This window comes from Candoia aspera, chromosome 5 (genome assembly GCF_035149785.1).
Source record: "Candoia aspera isolate rCanAsp1 chromosome 5, rCanAsp1.hap2, whole genome shotgun sequence".
Taxonomy (NCBI): Eukaryota; Metazoa; Chordata; class Lepidosauria; order Squamata; family Boidae; genus Candoia; species Candoia aspera.
Window position 1 is genome coordinate 12,312,840 of NC_086157.1, and position 16,623 is coordinate 12,329,462.

The 16,623-nt window shown below is 43.5% G+C and overlaps 1 protein-coding gene across 1 annotated transcript in view; it reads left to right on the plus strand.

The window, feature by feature from the left end:
* The first annotated feature begins 5,513 nt into the window (after window positions 1-5,513).
* The window catches only part of NSD2 (nuclear receptor binding SET domain protein 2), an 89,353-nt gene continuing 78,243 nt past the window's right edge, over window positions 5,514-16,623 (plus strand). Inside the window, exon 1 of the mRNA XM_063304606.1 lies at window positions 5,514-5,599. The gene's annotated coding sequence lies outside the window, so the exon portion shown is untranslated. The remainder of the gene's footprint in view (window positions 5,600-16,623) is intronic.

Below are 16,623 nucleotides of genomic sequence, written 5' to 3' on the forward strand. Positions count from 1 at the left end.
AGTCTTTTTATCCATTTTAAATCTTTCTGATAACTGTAAATGGGAAAAGCATTGAGAACTATATCCTTCTGCCATTAGTTGCCTTCTTGATTTAATTTTATATTGCCCCTTGGTGATTCTCCAATAAGTCCTAGTATGTTAATCATTTGTCTTTGCCTACTGTTTCTCTTCTGTAAAATACTTCTTGTGCTGAGATCCATTGAGGTGTTTGCAGGCACAGACTGGGTTTATATCTATTCCATATTCTCAATATGGCACATCTAATATTAGAAGAAACCTGATTAAGGTGACATCTCCTTCAAGTCCAGCTCTACTCTGTTGACCAAATGGATATTCCATTCTTGGCAACAATGTGGAAGTGGTTTGCTGCTCTCTTCTTTGGAGATTTTTTCTATAGCCAAGATCAGAATCAGCCAAGAATCCCTTGACATAAACTCAACTCCAGGTATAATGATTACCAAATGTCACATGCAAGAAGTTTTACTGGCCACAATAGAGAAATCAGTTGTCACTACCTTTTTCTGCTTATGGCCATGACATTTCCTGATAGTCTTTTATCCAGTAATCCTAAGCAGGCCCACAACTAGGGTCTGTGTCACCTGGGGCAAACATGGATTCCGTGCCCATTTTGGTGCCCCCCAGTGCTCATTTTGGCGCCCTCCCCAGCGTGGCACCAGGGCACATGCTCCGATTGCCCCCCCCCAGTTGCAGCCCTGATCCTAAGGATGCCCAATCCTGTTTAACTTTTTGATATTAGCCAGTGTTGACTAGGTGTTGTTTAAAAAGAGCTACATTCAGCAAATAAGCAACTCCTCTCCAGAAAGGGTTAATTTTAGAAACATCCACTTTAGTTGGGAATTTCTCAATCTCCCCATTTAACATCAATCTCTCAGTTGCTGCATAACAACTTCCACCCTCTGTTTACAGCTAATTATTCTAAGTGGGGACTATCTTTCTAGCTAAAAAATAGATATTCAAAACAGTTTTAAAAACTTGGTTGAAATAATGTATGTGAACTTCTTTTCTCAAGATGGAGAGAATATCTGTATTGACATAAAAATCCACCCTATTTTAAGGAATTTTGATTCCAGAACTTTGGATTGAAAAACATGGTTAAGTTAACCATGATTGAGCATGTCACCAAACACAGTTCTTCAGGATGTACATTCCAAATTTGTGAGCATAGATTCTTATATGTTTAGCCAAGGAGCCTCCAATCTTGGAGGGAGGGTTATCTTTAAAAAAGGATTTCCTACAACTCTTAGCATCTGGTCTGGTTTCATAGCATGAGATGGACCTGGAGATAGTGAGACAGTTTATGGCTTTAAAGGTAAAAACTTGCATTTTACACTGTGCATGGGGGGAAAAATGGCAACTGCGTGGGATTTTCAACAGCAACATTATGTGTTTCTGATATTAACAGCTAGCTGTTGCATATTGCAATTTTTCTGAGTACTTTTTAAGAGTAGGTATATGAAGAAAACATGGTAATAGACAATTCAAGACATAACCAAAGCATGGAGAACTGTTACTGAGTCTGATGAGCTTCAGAACAGTTGGAGCAGGCTCATTTAAAATTGACTTATTTGTGCATTTATTTTAGGAAATGTATATGGCTGCCCACCTTACATATGAATGCTGAGTGATTAACAACAGTCAACAAAAATAGTATAAAAGCAATGAATCAAGAAAACACAAAGTTAAAATAATCATAGTATAGTAATGAAGACACCATAGATTCAACCATACAATCCACACTGATGTTGGGCTCATCTAACATCGCAGCCCAGTGCCTGGGGGGAAAAGGCAGGTCTTCACAGTCCTCCCAAAGCCCAGAAGGGTCAGGGCCCTCCAGATCTTGAGGGGAAGACTATACCATAGCGCAGATGCAGCAGCAGAGAAGGCAAGACTCCTCGGGTCCAGAAGATGCTACTGTTTAATGGAGGAGTCCTGGAGCATATCCACCCTGTTGGTTGTGGTGGGACAGGCCTCAGGGATATAGGCTGACCATACGTCCTGTTTTGAATGGGACAGTCCTGTTTTTTTAACATTTCCAGACCATCCCGTCATTTTAATATAAATGTCCATTTTGTCCTGTTTTCTTAAAAACCTTACTTAAAAATGTGGAAGTTCCCATGAACCTGTCAGAATGTAGTCTGACTTTGAGTGGAAGGAGGGGGAGCTCAGCAGAAATGGCGGGGAAAAAAGCCACAGAGCTCAACCTGGCGGGAAACCTAAAAAGAAAAAGCAGGATCAGCTGATAGGCGGTGATCAAAGGGCAAGCCGATTGGCTCCTGCCTTGAAACAGCAGGAAGAAAAGAACGTAAAAGCACAGCCAGAGGAGGAATGGCTTGTTGGGGAGAACCATTCACTAGACTCTCCAGCCCAGCCTTGCCTCTCACAAACGAAGGAATCCAAAGATTCCCAGCCTGAGAAAACCAGAGAAGTTCCTGCCTGCTGATCCAGCCCTGCCCCGTTTTGCCATCCCAATGTCCCATTTTTGTCTCAAGGAAATATGGTCAGCTACAGGGATAGCCAATCCCCCAAGTAACCTGGCCCTGTGCCATGCAGGGCTTTAAAGGTGTAACTGGCACCTTGAATTGCACCTGGAAGCCACTGCAGGTCACACCAGTGCTGTAACCTGGGCTAACTTCAGTGCACCCAAAACTGCACATGCTGTTTCATTCTGGACCTGTTAAAGCTTCTAAATGTTTTTCAAGGGCAGCCCCAAATTAAAATGTATTGCAACTACTGCCATCTGGAGTCCAGAGATAACTAGGATGAAGGACTATGCAGCGCTCTGGATTTGATTTCCAAACACGGGCTTCAGAGCGCAACTCTTTCAAGCAGCTATATCCTTTCCCAAGATTATAAAGCTATCCTCTGCAGCTTCAACTTGATCCCAGGAAAAGGCACTGCTACTTTAAAGAGTCAAACTCAGTTACTAGGTGTATATCCCTGCTGGCAATCAAACACCTTTTTGGAATTGAATCAAAAGCATCCAACAGTCCTGTAAGGAGCACTCCAAAACTGTTCTTTCAGATAAAGTGAAATTCCACATGGTTTTTACTGACCAATAGCACTTCTACAAAATATTTTCAGCTTTTGCATGTTCAGGTCATAACGGAACAAAAAAAAAGTCAAAGAGCGTTAAACTACTTTCTTGAATTACAAGGAATAACAGAGTTGAGCGTCATCAGCATACTGGCGGCACCTAATTCCCAAGCTCTGAATGACTTCTCTTAGCCGTTTCATGTAAATATTAAACAGCATGGAGATATGATGGAACAACAGGCCAATGGCTTGAACAGTACTGTTCCTGACTTGCTTTTGGGGTATGGCTTGATAGGAGGGTGAAGATCCACTGAGAAGTAGTTTCTTCCCAGGCCCAAATCCATCAGATTGATTACAAACTTTATAGTATTCTGACCTTTATAGTATCCAGAGAAAAGTCAAAAGCAATCTCAGTGACAGGACCCATCTAACTGAAAGGGGATAATCCATATCCACCAGGTACATCTCTGAGCAGTGTTTGCTGTTCTGCTTCTGGCAACAAATCCTATTTACTCTGGAAGAGGGATAGTTAAAATCAGCACTAACCTTATCAGTAGACTGATTCAGCCTACAATTCGTTTGGGAGTGAACCTTTTTATAGAAGATACTGAGATGTTCTGGGTGGCCAATGTAGGTTAAGAGTCACTCCCTTTATACCATCACACTGATGGCCTCATTTCAAGAAAGGTGATTCCACCCCGGCCTTGGCCAACCCATTACTCCAGGACTATAATGATCCGCCCTTGCCATGAAGCCACCATGGGAGTAGCAACACAGGATCAAGAATCAAAAGGCTCAGAGATGCTCAAGTACTTGCTGGTAAGAGAGAGACTCTGGAACATGGCGGTCTACTCAGGGGAAACCCAAGCACCAGCTGAGATGAAGCAGTGTTATTCAATGCTCCAGGTATGCTTTGCAGCCAGGTTAGACTTTACGAGCACCAAGCAAAGGTGGGGTATAAAATGTAACACAAAACTCTGATTAAGAAAGGGCTGCTTGCAGCTATGAGCTACTGCAATTTGTGAGTTTTAATTCCTACTCCTAATCTTTGTGGCTTGAGCCCTGATGTAGCTGATCTTTGATATCTCAGCCATGACCTTTGCTCTCTTATCTTCCTCTTCTGGAATTTTATCTAGGACTCCAGCAGATTTACTTTTGATTTCTAGCCTGAGTTCTGCATCTTTCTGGCTGTTGTAAGCTACTTTGAAATTAGACCCCAAGTCACATAATTTTGTTTTTACACCCTGATTCATTTTAGGAAAAGCATCTCACCCCATTTTGCTCTTCAGTGACAATCTGTGGCTTTAAGGGTGTTGAGTTTAGAGATGGTGCTGGCTGCGGTGAGCAGTAATTCACATGCAGTGGTGTTAACTAGAAATGGCAGCTGTTGTGAGTTTGGTCAACAGGCTGGTGCTGAGGGCACTTCTAGGCTATCCCCACCTTCAAATCCTCAGAGGGGATTTGAAGATCTCACAAGGGCTGGCAGTTGTCTCTACTGCAGCTGTGGTGAACCCTGCCTAGAGCTGACCAGAGCTACCTCTTGGGGCCAACAAGGGAATGCCCAAAGGATCTGCCTGCCAGCCCTCCACGTTCCCGCTCCCCATCAGTGGTTCGCTGCTCTCTCGGCATGGAAGCCAACCATGGAAACCCCGGCCCCACCGACTGGGGAGCGAGACCGCCAAGGAGCTGGGGGGCAGGAACTGGCAGGAACGTCTTCCAGTGGGAAGGCAGCCCATCCTCCGCAGAGGCGCGGCGCTCGGGTGCCTTCAGATTGTGAAATGGACGTTTCTGCGACTTGAGATTGTGGAGCCTCGGGCCGGAAGAGAAGGGCTGCCTTGCTCCGTGGAAATGCTAATCCGGGACCCCGCGGGCACCACGCCGCCGCCGCCGCAGGAACAAGGCCGAGGCTTCGGGGTCAGAAGCTCTCCAGGCTGGGTGGAGCGCGGGGGGAGGACAATCGCCGGCGTCTCGGGTTACAGGATGATGCCTCGAGGGAGGCGGCGGCTGGTGGCCCCGAGAGAAAGGCACCTCCCGAGGGGGAGGCTCATCCGCGAGTCTGGGGGCGACCCTCCTTCGGCACTTTCTCTCTCCTTCGGGAAGCGGCGTCCTCCGGAGTCGCTTTCCTCCTCCTCCTGCTCCGAGGGCGAGGAGGGTCCCAGGCATCGGGGCTGCGCCTGCTCGCGCTTCCCGCAGGAAGGAGGGCAGCGGGACGCTCCCCAGCGAGTCTCCCCGCCCGCGCGGCCCAGGGTAAGCGAGCGGTCCCTCCCCGGGGCAGAGCGAGCCACCGGCGCCCGGCGCCGCGTGCGCCCTTTCCCCGCTGCTGGGAGGCTGGTTTGAATGAGCCGCTCCGGGCATTGCGGCGCGAAGGCGGCGGCGGCAGCCAATCAACGCGGGGGATTTTTCGCGCTGGTTTTGGCTGGAGAAGGAGGCGGGGACCGCGGGACGGGCGGGCGGTTGGTCGGCCGGCCGGGCGGCAGCGGGGAGAGCCGAGCCGAGGCAGCGGGCGCCGTCGCCGGGGATGCCAGAGCCCCTCGGAGCGAGCCAGGTCAGTCCAGCCGGCCGGGGCGCCGCCGCGCCTGGGGGCCGGGGGCCCTTCCCCCGGAGCCCCGCGCTCGGCTCGGCTCCCGCGCCGGGCGCGCCGCTTCCTTTGGGGCCGAGCCCGGGCGCGCTCCCTGGCCACGGGCTGCCTTGCTTGGCGGCCCCGGGAGGTTCCCTCCCTGTGGGCGCCCGCCGCGGCCCGGAGGCGGCTTCCTGCCCGCCCCCCGGGGGGCGGCCTGGCGCGCAGCAGGAGAGGCGCTCCGCGGCGGCCGGCGCGCCAAGCTCTCCATCGCTCCATCTGCGCGGCGCAATTGGAGAGGTCCGGACGGCTTCCGCGCCCCCGCGGGTTGCCGGGGCAGGGCCGGGCGGAGATGGCCGGGGGGAGCCGTCCGTAGCTCCGGGAAAGGCTCGGTCCCCGCCGGGCAACGGGAGAGCCCGCCCCGGCGCTCGGGGCTGGGGTTCTCCGCCTGGCGCGCGGCGGCTTGGCGAAGGAGAAGCGGACCCTCCGGGAACGGAGCGGGCGGCAGGGAAGCCATGTTTGATTCATTCTCTGGGCTGGCCTGATGGATGCGGGAGCGATGCTTCTGCGCCGGAGGAGGGAAGGAAGGGAAGGGGCAGGCAGCCGGAGTGGGGAGGGGGGACCCCAACCACGTGCTGTTCGGCTTTATTTCGCCTGAATGCGGGACGGTCAGCCATGAGGAGCATCTCCTCTGGTTGCTGTGGGCGATTCCGTGCAGCGCGGTCTCAGCCGGCCTCTCCCCGTTATAGAGGAAAAGGAGCTGTAAAATAGGCCCGTGTCCACACGAGCTCTGTGGTTATTGCACAACCCAGCCCCTGCTTCTCAGGGAAAATGCCCAAATCCGTCTCTCCAGGCCAAGCTCTTTGAAGCTCTGCTGAGAAGCGCCCCCCAGAATATCACTCCCGAATACTGGTGCCTTTCTTTTTTAGGAAAGGGCAGGAATTCATGCACGCTGCAGTGTGTGCAATCTGGATTGCTTCCAGCCTGAAATGTTGGACTCTTTATCGTTAACAGACATAGAAAAGGGGAAGAATCGATTTTTCTAAGGATTGGGTTTTACTTTAGCAGTAAAAATATTGATGTGGTGGCTCTGGAGTTGCAGCGGGGATCTTGAAGCTGCTCTGTAAACAAGATACATTCTGTGTGCCTAAGGAATGAAGAGTGAAAAAAAATGATAAAGAAGGGTTGAACTGAAGAAGATAAAAATTGGATAGATTTTTAAGAGATGTGGGCAATTTAAACATGTTGACAGTACTGCACACACTACCCTTCTACTGCAAAGTCAATAATGGCATTCTGTATTGCTGCATATATCTAAGATTATATAGGCTTTTTCACCCGAAGCAATTTATTTTTCCATGAGCTTTGAGGTACTGGTTTTGATTTATGGTTCCCTGTTTTATTTTGCCACTGTTACGTTTCTGAACTAAACTATGTTTAAACTTATTCGAGATATGCACATACCTTGAATAAGTATTGCTAAAACAGTTGTGTATTTGTAATAAGACCTAGTTTTTTGACTATTCTATTTAAATATATCCATACTCATAAATCTATACAATAGTTATGTGCTTTGCCGGGACAAAAAAATTGCACTAGTCCCATATCACTGGTCCCATTTAAAAAAATAAAAGTTAAATCTCTTACTGCCTTAGAATAGTCCTTTGATATATAACGTAATAAGACTAAAAGCACAATCTGTGTATGTTTACATAGAAGTAGGTCCAACTGCATTTCATAGTTTACTGGCTCAGAGAAGGAGCCCATTGAACACAGTGGCTCTTAATTTCTCAATGAAATTCTATGGGGTTGAGCTATCAGAGCTGTGCAGACTTTGGAGTATGCATATAGCATTTCCTGAGGCACATATCAGGCTACGTAACCCTGGGAAAAGATGCAGCTGCTTTAAGGAGTTGCTGTTGTATGAGCATCCCATGTGTTCTGAAGGGCGGCACAGCCCAATGAAATAAGAGGCCATTTGTTAATGGCTTGAAGCAACCAGCATCCTGCACTGGTAGAACCAGGGCTGCCTTATGCGTGAGTGACTCATTCTGCATGCTTATGTGTAGTGGACACAAAAATATTCAAGTGTAATAAGAGGCCTGGTGGTCAGGCGGGGCCTTCCAAACTACCTGAAAATCTCTGCATGTTAACATCTTCAAATAAAGATTTGCTGGTTGTGGACTTGACAGCAGGCCTCAAATTCTCTTTGCCATTACAATAATTTGAATGCCCTGGAAATGCTTAGTATCAAAATCTGGATTTGTTTGGTTTTGCAGTAGAATGGTGCATGAACCTAGCCAATGGTTTGTGAACTCTGGTTTAATGGTTTAACAGGTGTGACCCTTAAGCCCATGTGGTTTATTCAGTAAGCTATTGTTTATTGATTGATGTGTCTCCAACCTGTGGTCAATGGCGTTAAAGGCCCATAAAAGTTTCAGAAGTATCCCACAGGGATCTTCTTTTTGTCTTTTAAAGTGAGGGTCATCCAGTAGTCCAACAAAAGCCTTGTTTCTCACCCAATTGGTCATGATACTAGACTGACAAAGATCAAGCAGCTTTACCACAAAGACCCCAATGCTGGCCATTAACATTTAAAATCTGAAATGAACGTTCTGGCAAATGAAAGTAGATTTCTCACACCAATTTTGATAAATGTTAGATCTGCGCACGTTTTAAAAATGATTTGGAATTAATCTGTGCTACTCAGTAAAGCAGGGTCACTTGCCAAGGTTTTGTGGGGGCGGGGGTGTTTGATTTTTGCAAACCTGTAAATCAAGATGCTGTTGCTTTAAGAGTTGTGTTAACTTTAATGACTGGATTCTTTGAGCAGCAGCATTTTTTAGGTTTTTATGGATTCCTGAAAAAAATATAAGCTACTTTAATGAGTAGTGGTGTGGTCCTGCACTCACATAAGGTTCAGCTCACATCTTATGAATCATGTAAGTGTGGACAGTTCTTTTCTCCAAGTACTCAACCAAATGATTAATAAAAAATGGTGAAGTCCAGTATAAGGCCCTAGACAAAATTGTGCTGTATTTGGTGATGCCTCAGTTTCGTGGGAACTGTTGATGAGTATTCCTTGAGTATGGTTTGTAAATCAGCTATATAGTCACTTAAATTGTCCTGTCATCTAACCCACAGGAATCAAGATATGAGATAAGGTTAGTCTGAAAAGACTTGTTTCTGGCAAATCCTTCCTGACTACTAACAATTGCTGCATTATTTTCAAGATGTTACAGATTAATTTCTGTTATGATCTACTCCAGATCATCATCAGATTTCTTTAGCATTCTAGAATATAGTTCAACTGGTCCTGGAGATTTAAGAAGTGAATAGATATTTCCTGATCATGTTTTCCTGAATCCCAAGATTTAGTCCTTTCTCTTAACCCCTATTCTTCCTGTTATACAGTCATTTCCCCAACATTCTTGCTACATTTCTTCAACTAAGTCTTCCCTAAACATACTCTGTTTGACTTGTTCTTATATTACTCTGCTCTCTGAAGGAGAAAGTTTTCAGCAAGATAAATTGGGAATTTCCTGAAAGGAATTTGTCTGGCAGAACTGGTCTCCCTGAGGATGTCAGGATAATTCATATCTACTTCATGATTCTTCAAAAGACCTGATACTTGCTTGTGGAAAGCATCATCTACATACTTCATGGTGTGGTGGACCATAGACACCAACAACTGTACTCCTTTTATTTATTCCACTTATTTCAACCCTATGTAGTGCATCTTGCTGTATTCATTTGTATCCGGTGTGGATTTTTAAAAAAACATAGGCTGCAACGTCTCCCTTTTTATCTTCCAATTCCTTTTAGTTTTTTTTCTTCCTTCCATTGCTGGCATCTAATCACAGGAGTCATTCCATCAGATTACACTTATTAAATGATACTTGCTTTCCAGTGCTAAAAATCCAAACTTATCTTGTTTATTACTTCTGCTTTCAACATTATTTATTACCTGTACTTTGCACAGAGAAAGGAAACTGGTGTTCTTCCCTCTTCCTCAGTAGTATTTCAAGATTTTTATCCCTGCATAAAAGCATTCAGAGAAATTTAGTTTAAAGCCCTCCTGATCCAGGTTACCAAACCCATTTTTGCTACTCCTGCAGTCCTTCATCTGGAGAACTTGAATCAAGCAACAAGATCTTCCAGTTGATAGCATTTACATAATCTAATGCACCTACTTAATTATCTTCCATGGACTAGTAGGCTAATGGAAATACCACATTATTGTCTAGACTTTTTTCCTCTAGAACCCTAAAACCCATGGCGTTACATATGTTTTTTTTTAACACCACTTTGTGCCTAGAGGAATTAGCAGGGGGGAAAAAATTGGCAATGGACTTGGTAAGTACTGGAAATTGTTTTGTCACATCCTTAATATTTGCTCCTGGCAAACTGTGTTTCACACACTGATGAATATAGTTGGCACACAATTGTTTCAATTGCTCACAGTACTGAGTCACCAACTACCATGAACTTGCCTCACTTGATGCAGTTGCATCTTCTTTGCCTGTCAGGGATCCGTCATCCTGTCTCCTGTTCACAATCATATTTGATATTTATCACTTGTCTTTATGGATAGATCAAACTTGATCACCTTTGTTGCATAGAATTAGTGACTTAGCCATTGCAATGGCATGCTTCTACCTCTTAACATGCATACATCATATAAAATTAGGCTGGGCTGAAAAGCTTTGAAAAGAATCAGTGGATGTAAGAGGAAGTTCTAACTTTTTTCCAAATATTCCTGCTGATTATTGAAATGGGCAGATTTCTGATTTTTTGTCACAATAGACTGACAGTTCTACAAATCTTAATTTTTAAATTTTTAAAATAAATTATTTGTAAACCTTTTACAGTAAAGTTACATAAACAGAACAGTAAAATAGTTAAAAAGCAAGACAAGAAATCTTAACATCAAGAAAAGTGCACCTCCATTTTCTTTCTTGTTGCAGCCACTTCAGACATTCTGATCAGATCGTTGATGCCAGAATGGCCACTCGCAACACTCCTTCCTTATAGAGGGTGGGAAAATGAACTAAAAGAAGAGTAAAGCAATAATTTCCCCGCCCAGTCCCCCCAAAACAAGGGAATAACCTTTTTTTCAAACTGGGGGGAAGGGTTTCGAATGAGATCAGTATGGCTGCTAAATCATAGCATGCCTTTGTCTTTTTCCTTCTGCTTATTCTCTCCACCCAAATCAAGTAAGTTTCAGGTTTTATGCTACTGCCTGAGCTGCATGAGATTCTTTTCCCTTGTATTGGTTTTTTTCTCTGCTGCTTTGCCTCTTGCTTTCCTGATAATGAAGCAGCAGACCTGCAGTGGAGGAAGGCAGGAATAGCGAGTGGCGTGTTGGTACCAGTTTCCCAGGTACTGTGCGCTGCACCCAGACTTCGGAGAGCTCGCTGAAGGTTCTGTGCTTCTGTGCTAAAGGGATGGACCACCGGGCAAAAAAATTTTCTTCTTCCCATTCCCAAAGGGGGGGGGGATGTAGCTGGAAGGAGGTGAACGAGAAACCCTTCTTTCGTAATCAGAAATCTCATTGTGCAATTTTTAAACTTAATCACTTTTTTCTTACGGTTGCTTTTTTTCAAATCTGTACTTCAGACGTGGGAATAAATCACGTGACAAACCCTCAAGCTGTTTAACTTCTTTGCTGTCCCCTCTGATACCTGTGCTTTGTTACTTCCAGGTATAAAATTTCTGGAAATTGGGAGAAAAATATTCATGCAGTAATTTTTACCATTCTGTTTTTTAGACAGAAAGCTGTTTTTTGCTTAATAAAATGCATCATGCTCTTCTGGGGAAAAATGGAAACGTATATATTCCATCTTACATTTATTTGTATTTACTTTTAATATGTTTACAGCAGCCTTTCTCAACCTTTTGACCCTGGAGGAACCCTTGAAATATTTTCCAGGCCTCAGGGAACCCTTGCAAATCCAGGCTTAAATAGAGGCCAGAAGTTACAAAATCATTATATTCATTTCACGTGTAAGCCTGTATATATGCATTAAGTGTTCCTAAACTAAAAAATAATTAAATTTACCTCTTTAATGTGAAGTTGCCCAAGTTTGAAATAATTTTTTTAATAAGTCGTGATCTCCCAGGGAATCCCTAGTGACCTCTCCCAGAACCCTAGGGTGCCACAGAACCATGGTTGAGAAATCCTGGTTTAGAGTATAGTGGTACAAGATAGTGGACACTGAATAACAAAGCATCTGTTCAATTTCACTAAATCAGAAGATGCAAGAATGCAAGGGGTTTTTTTTGCTGAAAACATAGTAAAACAAAGAAAAATATGGATTCTGGACCTCCACTGTAGGAAAAAAGCTGTTTGTGGTTGGTGAGAGTTGGAAGAGGAAGGTCAAGCTCAAAATGCACATTTTGTCAAATGCCACTGATTAGAAATATTTCATTTTCTGAATCTGCAGTATCGCTATTGGCAGCCTTTCCTTCTGATTTTGATTTTAGTGTTTCATGAGTACTGAAAATAGGAGGTTTGACGAGGTTGAAACAAACTCTTCTCTCCTTTCACATGTTAATTCCTTGATTTATTGCAAGTATTTCCAAACACGAACTAATTTCTTTCATACCCTAACTCATTTATGTATTTTTTTAAGGGAAATCTTTCCTTAAAGCTTCTGTGACTTCTCACATGTAGTTCATCTTGAAACAAAGATTTTAATTGGTTTCCAGGTCTCCAGATTGGTGTTGCTTTGTCTGAATGCATTTCTTATTCCTGCCATAGAATATCAGGAATTGCTATTTACAAGTACAATATGCTTTCCATGTTTGCATTATTTGAATTAACAAACAAGGTAACATGTTCTCTATTTTAGCTGCTCTGCCTGTTTCTAAATTACTGGGTGCCCTAAGTTAACTTTTAGTTCTTTTCCTCCTTCCCCACATAATTTTGTACCTTAGTTCCCTGAACAAGTAATTATGAGATTTACCAGCAGCCTTTAATGTCTTACCTAAATTTTGAGGTACTGGGAATCCTTAGAGTAGCAGACGTTTGCTTGTAAAGTTTTCCCTTTGTTCTTCCTGTGAGGAAATCCATTGGCCGTTATCAGAACGAATGGTAATAATTGGTCAGTTTTTCTTTAAGAGTTTGGTCCCTCTTTTTTCCAGCGCTGCTTTTTCAGTTCTGCTCCTCTTTCCTTTTCAAATGACACACACTTTTTCTTGTCTCCAAACCTGCTCTCCAGTTCAGGATTTGCAGACCAGATTTGAGTATTGTAGAGAATCCTGCATAGAAGGGAACAGAGGACCAACAAACAGGAACATCTGCCTGATAGTTACAGCATTGTAACTTAGAATTTATGTTCTGTCTTTATAGTAGAGTCCATGGTTTGAGAAGGGTGATTACTACCAATTTCCACCAGATGTTTAATTCAAATTCCAAACTATTCCAATTGCAGTTAGCATCATCTGATCAAAATTGCCTGAGCTGAAAAGCTAAGGAGGATTGGGACTGGTTACTTCATGGAACAGAGATCACTAAAAATGTCAGGGCTGTGGGCTAAATATTCCAGAAGGAGGAGGATAAACTACTACTGTGTTACTAAGAAAACAAGTCCATGAAATTGCCGGGAATTGCCAGGGATATTTTAATTCGACAACAAAAGGCAGAGCTACTCATCTTCTAGTTGATTCTACAACAAAAATCTTCGTTCTACTAGGAAAATGGGAAGAGTATTCCTGTTTGTTTAGAATGAGTTCAAATCGCCATAGTCAGATGAATGCTAGGATATTCATTTTATGGAACGTCTATACTGCTGCAATCGTGATATGGACAGAATTGAAGAGGACATAATAAAACAGTAATATAATAAACTACAATGGTGTAATGCAAAACCAGAAAATACAGTATATGCGTAATACACTAGATGGCATCACAGTGTGTTCAGGCAACATGATGTTAGTCTTCCTAGAAGGCTGCCTGGAACAACCATTTTTTAATAAAAGCCATGAGGCAGGTGGGCACTGGGGCCAGCTGAGTGAACGTTTAAGAACTGGTGAAGTGCTAGACAGCTGGAAAACTGCAAATGCTCACTTCATGAGGGAAGGAAAAGGCCAATGGGGCAGTTAAGAATTAGTCCTGTCTGTAAAGCAAGTAGGAAGTTCTAGAGTGCATCTTAAAAACATTTGAGTTGTAAGCACTTAATTCAGTACTTGCCAGCAAAGCAAATCTTTTCAGGCTAACCTTATCTCATTTCTTGATTGGGTAATTTCCTTAGTAGATTGTGAGAATGCTATAGATGTCTTGACAAAGCACTCATTACATGTTGATTAACAGGTTAAGTGTGGGCAGGATGGTGAGACAAAAAAACCCGAAGTGCTTATCAGTGGCTCCTTGTAAAACTGGAAAAATGGTATTCAGTGGAATGCCATAAGGATAAGTCTTGGGCACCTTTGATTGCAAATAAATATGTAGGCATGTCTTGAGTTCTACCTTCTTCAGTATTTTGATAATGACTCATACAAAGAAGTGGAAGAAATTCGGATAGGATAGTGGATAATGTCAAAGACGGAAATAAAAATTTTAAAAAATCATAGACAAGTGGGCTGATAATCTCAATGAAATTTAAGAGATTAATTGAAGAGTTCCTCAGTAAAGAAGCAAGCATCAAATGCACAGGTATAGGATGAAGAATATGCCCCTGATTGGGGCTGGAATTTCTGTTGCTAAGGAAAACAGTCATTAGGCGAAACATCACGTGACCGCACCACTTAGTGACAGTACTTCCAGTAGTCCCGGTTGCGACTGTTGGGCCAGAACGTCAGGCTTCTCCTGCTGTTGCACTCACCTCTGCTTCAGCTCCCCTCACCCCCTCTCTCCCCATTTCTGCCCTTTTGGCCGCCCTGCACTCTGCCACTGCTGCCCCCAGCTGGCCTTCGCTGTCTTCTTCCTCCTGCTGCTGACGAGGTGTGCCTGGCCAAGACAGCATTGGCCCTTCGGCTGGACGCACCTCAGCAGTGGGAGGAAGAAAACAGCAAAGGTCATCTGGGGGCGGCAGGGGTAGGCAGCAGCAACAGGGCAGCAAAAAGGGCAGAGATGGTGGGGGAGATGGGTGGGGGGGGGAGTTGAAGTGCAGACTGGTTGTAAATGCAGGTGGGCTGCCAAGCACCTGAATTTTGATCACATGACTGCAGGGGCACTGCAACAGCCATAACTTCAAGGACCGGCTGTAACTACTATTCATTCAGCACCGTTGTAACTTCAAATGGTCACTGAACAAATTGTCATTAAGCAAGGACTACTTGTAGTAGTTTTGAAAATGATCTTAAATATAGTTGAAAGAATGAATCAACGATGTGATGTGGTTGCAAAAAAAGCAATGAAATAATTAGGTTTCATTAGTAGAAGTAATGGAAATTGATGAGGAATAATAATAGTCTATTTTGCTCTGGGCAAGGTTTACCCTGAGTACTTTGTCTGACTCTGAGCATTACATTGAATGATTTAGCCAAACTGGAATGTATATAGAGAGTGGGCTCTGAGGATGAGAAATTAAGTCATGTGAAGGGATGTTGAAGGGGCTGGACATGTTCATGACTGGCGATATAGCAGTCTTCATATACCTCAAAAGATATTGCAAGAAGGTGGTCAAAATTCTATTGCTTCAGAGTATAGGACATCAAATCATGGTCTGGATTTGTGGGAAGGCAAATTTCGATAGAATATTAAGAAAAACTTGGTTTCAATTATGGAACCAACTCCGCAAGAGAGATGATGGGGTCCCTTTCTTTGGATGTATTCCAGGATAGCCATCTGTCTGAGGCACTTCAATTTGGATTCCTGCACTAAGCAGTGAGTTGGGTTCAGTAGCCATTCTAACTCTGATTGTATGGAAACTGTAAAAAACAAAACAAAACGAACTTAGTTGAGAAAAACATCATCATCATCATCATCATCATCCCTTTTATAACAAGATCCAAGTAACGTAGAACCTCCAGTTAAAATCATAGTAAACCCACAATAATTACATGTTTTAAGGGTCTTTGAAGCTTTGCTTTAGATTAGTGCTTTGTGACTTGATTCCCCAGCCATGGCTTAGAATTCTGGGAGTTGGATGTCCACCTATCTGGTAGCTGGAACAGTTGGAAAACACAGCTTTATATTACATTTAAGCTTCTCATCCTTAACAGGCAAACAGAGAACTAATGCCTGAATTCCAAATGAAAAATTACATTGTAAATGAACATAAAATGTTTGATTCTAGCTTGTGGTCAAAGGAGAGGCTGCTCTTTATATAAGGGAGATCTAAAGAGGCTGTCCATCGGGGCTGGGGGTGGGGAGATGGCTGGATAAATGTTAGAGATGTAGCACTCTTTGAAAGAGGCTCACTTTTCTGTCAAACCACCAAACTCAATGGGAGACTTTCCACAAAAAATTACGTTAAGCTTCCATGGTTTATAATCCTGAACTTACAGTAGTGTACTATCGGAAATAAATCAGAAAATGAGCAGTTTCATTTGTGAGGTTTGGCTTACCACATTTTTATAGCAAATCTTTTTACTCATTGATTCTTAGACTAATTTAGAAACTCTTCCCTGATATGCCAGGTTGTTTTTCTGTGGAAAATAGAACTTGGCATATTTTTTTCAGCTATTTTAAGTTTGCCACCAGTTCCTATAGGTAGTCTTAAGTGATGCAAGTCATCAATATATAACATTTGATGGTTTTGATTATGGAAGGAAGGATGGAGAAAACATCTGGACAAGCTTTGTTTCCTTGGTTCCCATCTTCTCTCTTAGTTTGTTGGACCTTTTGCTGCAACAGCCTGAGTTCTAGATAGAAATTGTTTCTGTTTGGCTTGTAGACCTTGTCTGTGCCCATATAATTGTTTCTTGAAAAGTAGAATTGTGAAAAATTTTATAGAGTGAGGTCCTTAGTGTGCCTTCTGACATGTTCCCTATTGCTTGGCTGTTGGAAGAGCGGTTGCATTCTGTGGAACAACTTTCTCTGTATGTTGGGACTGTTTGGGTTTTTC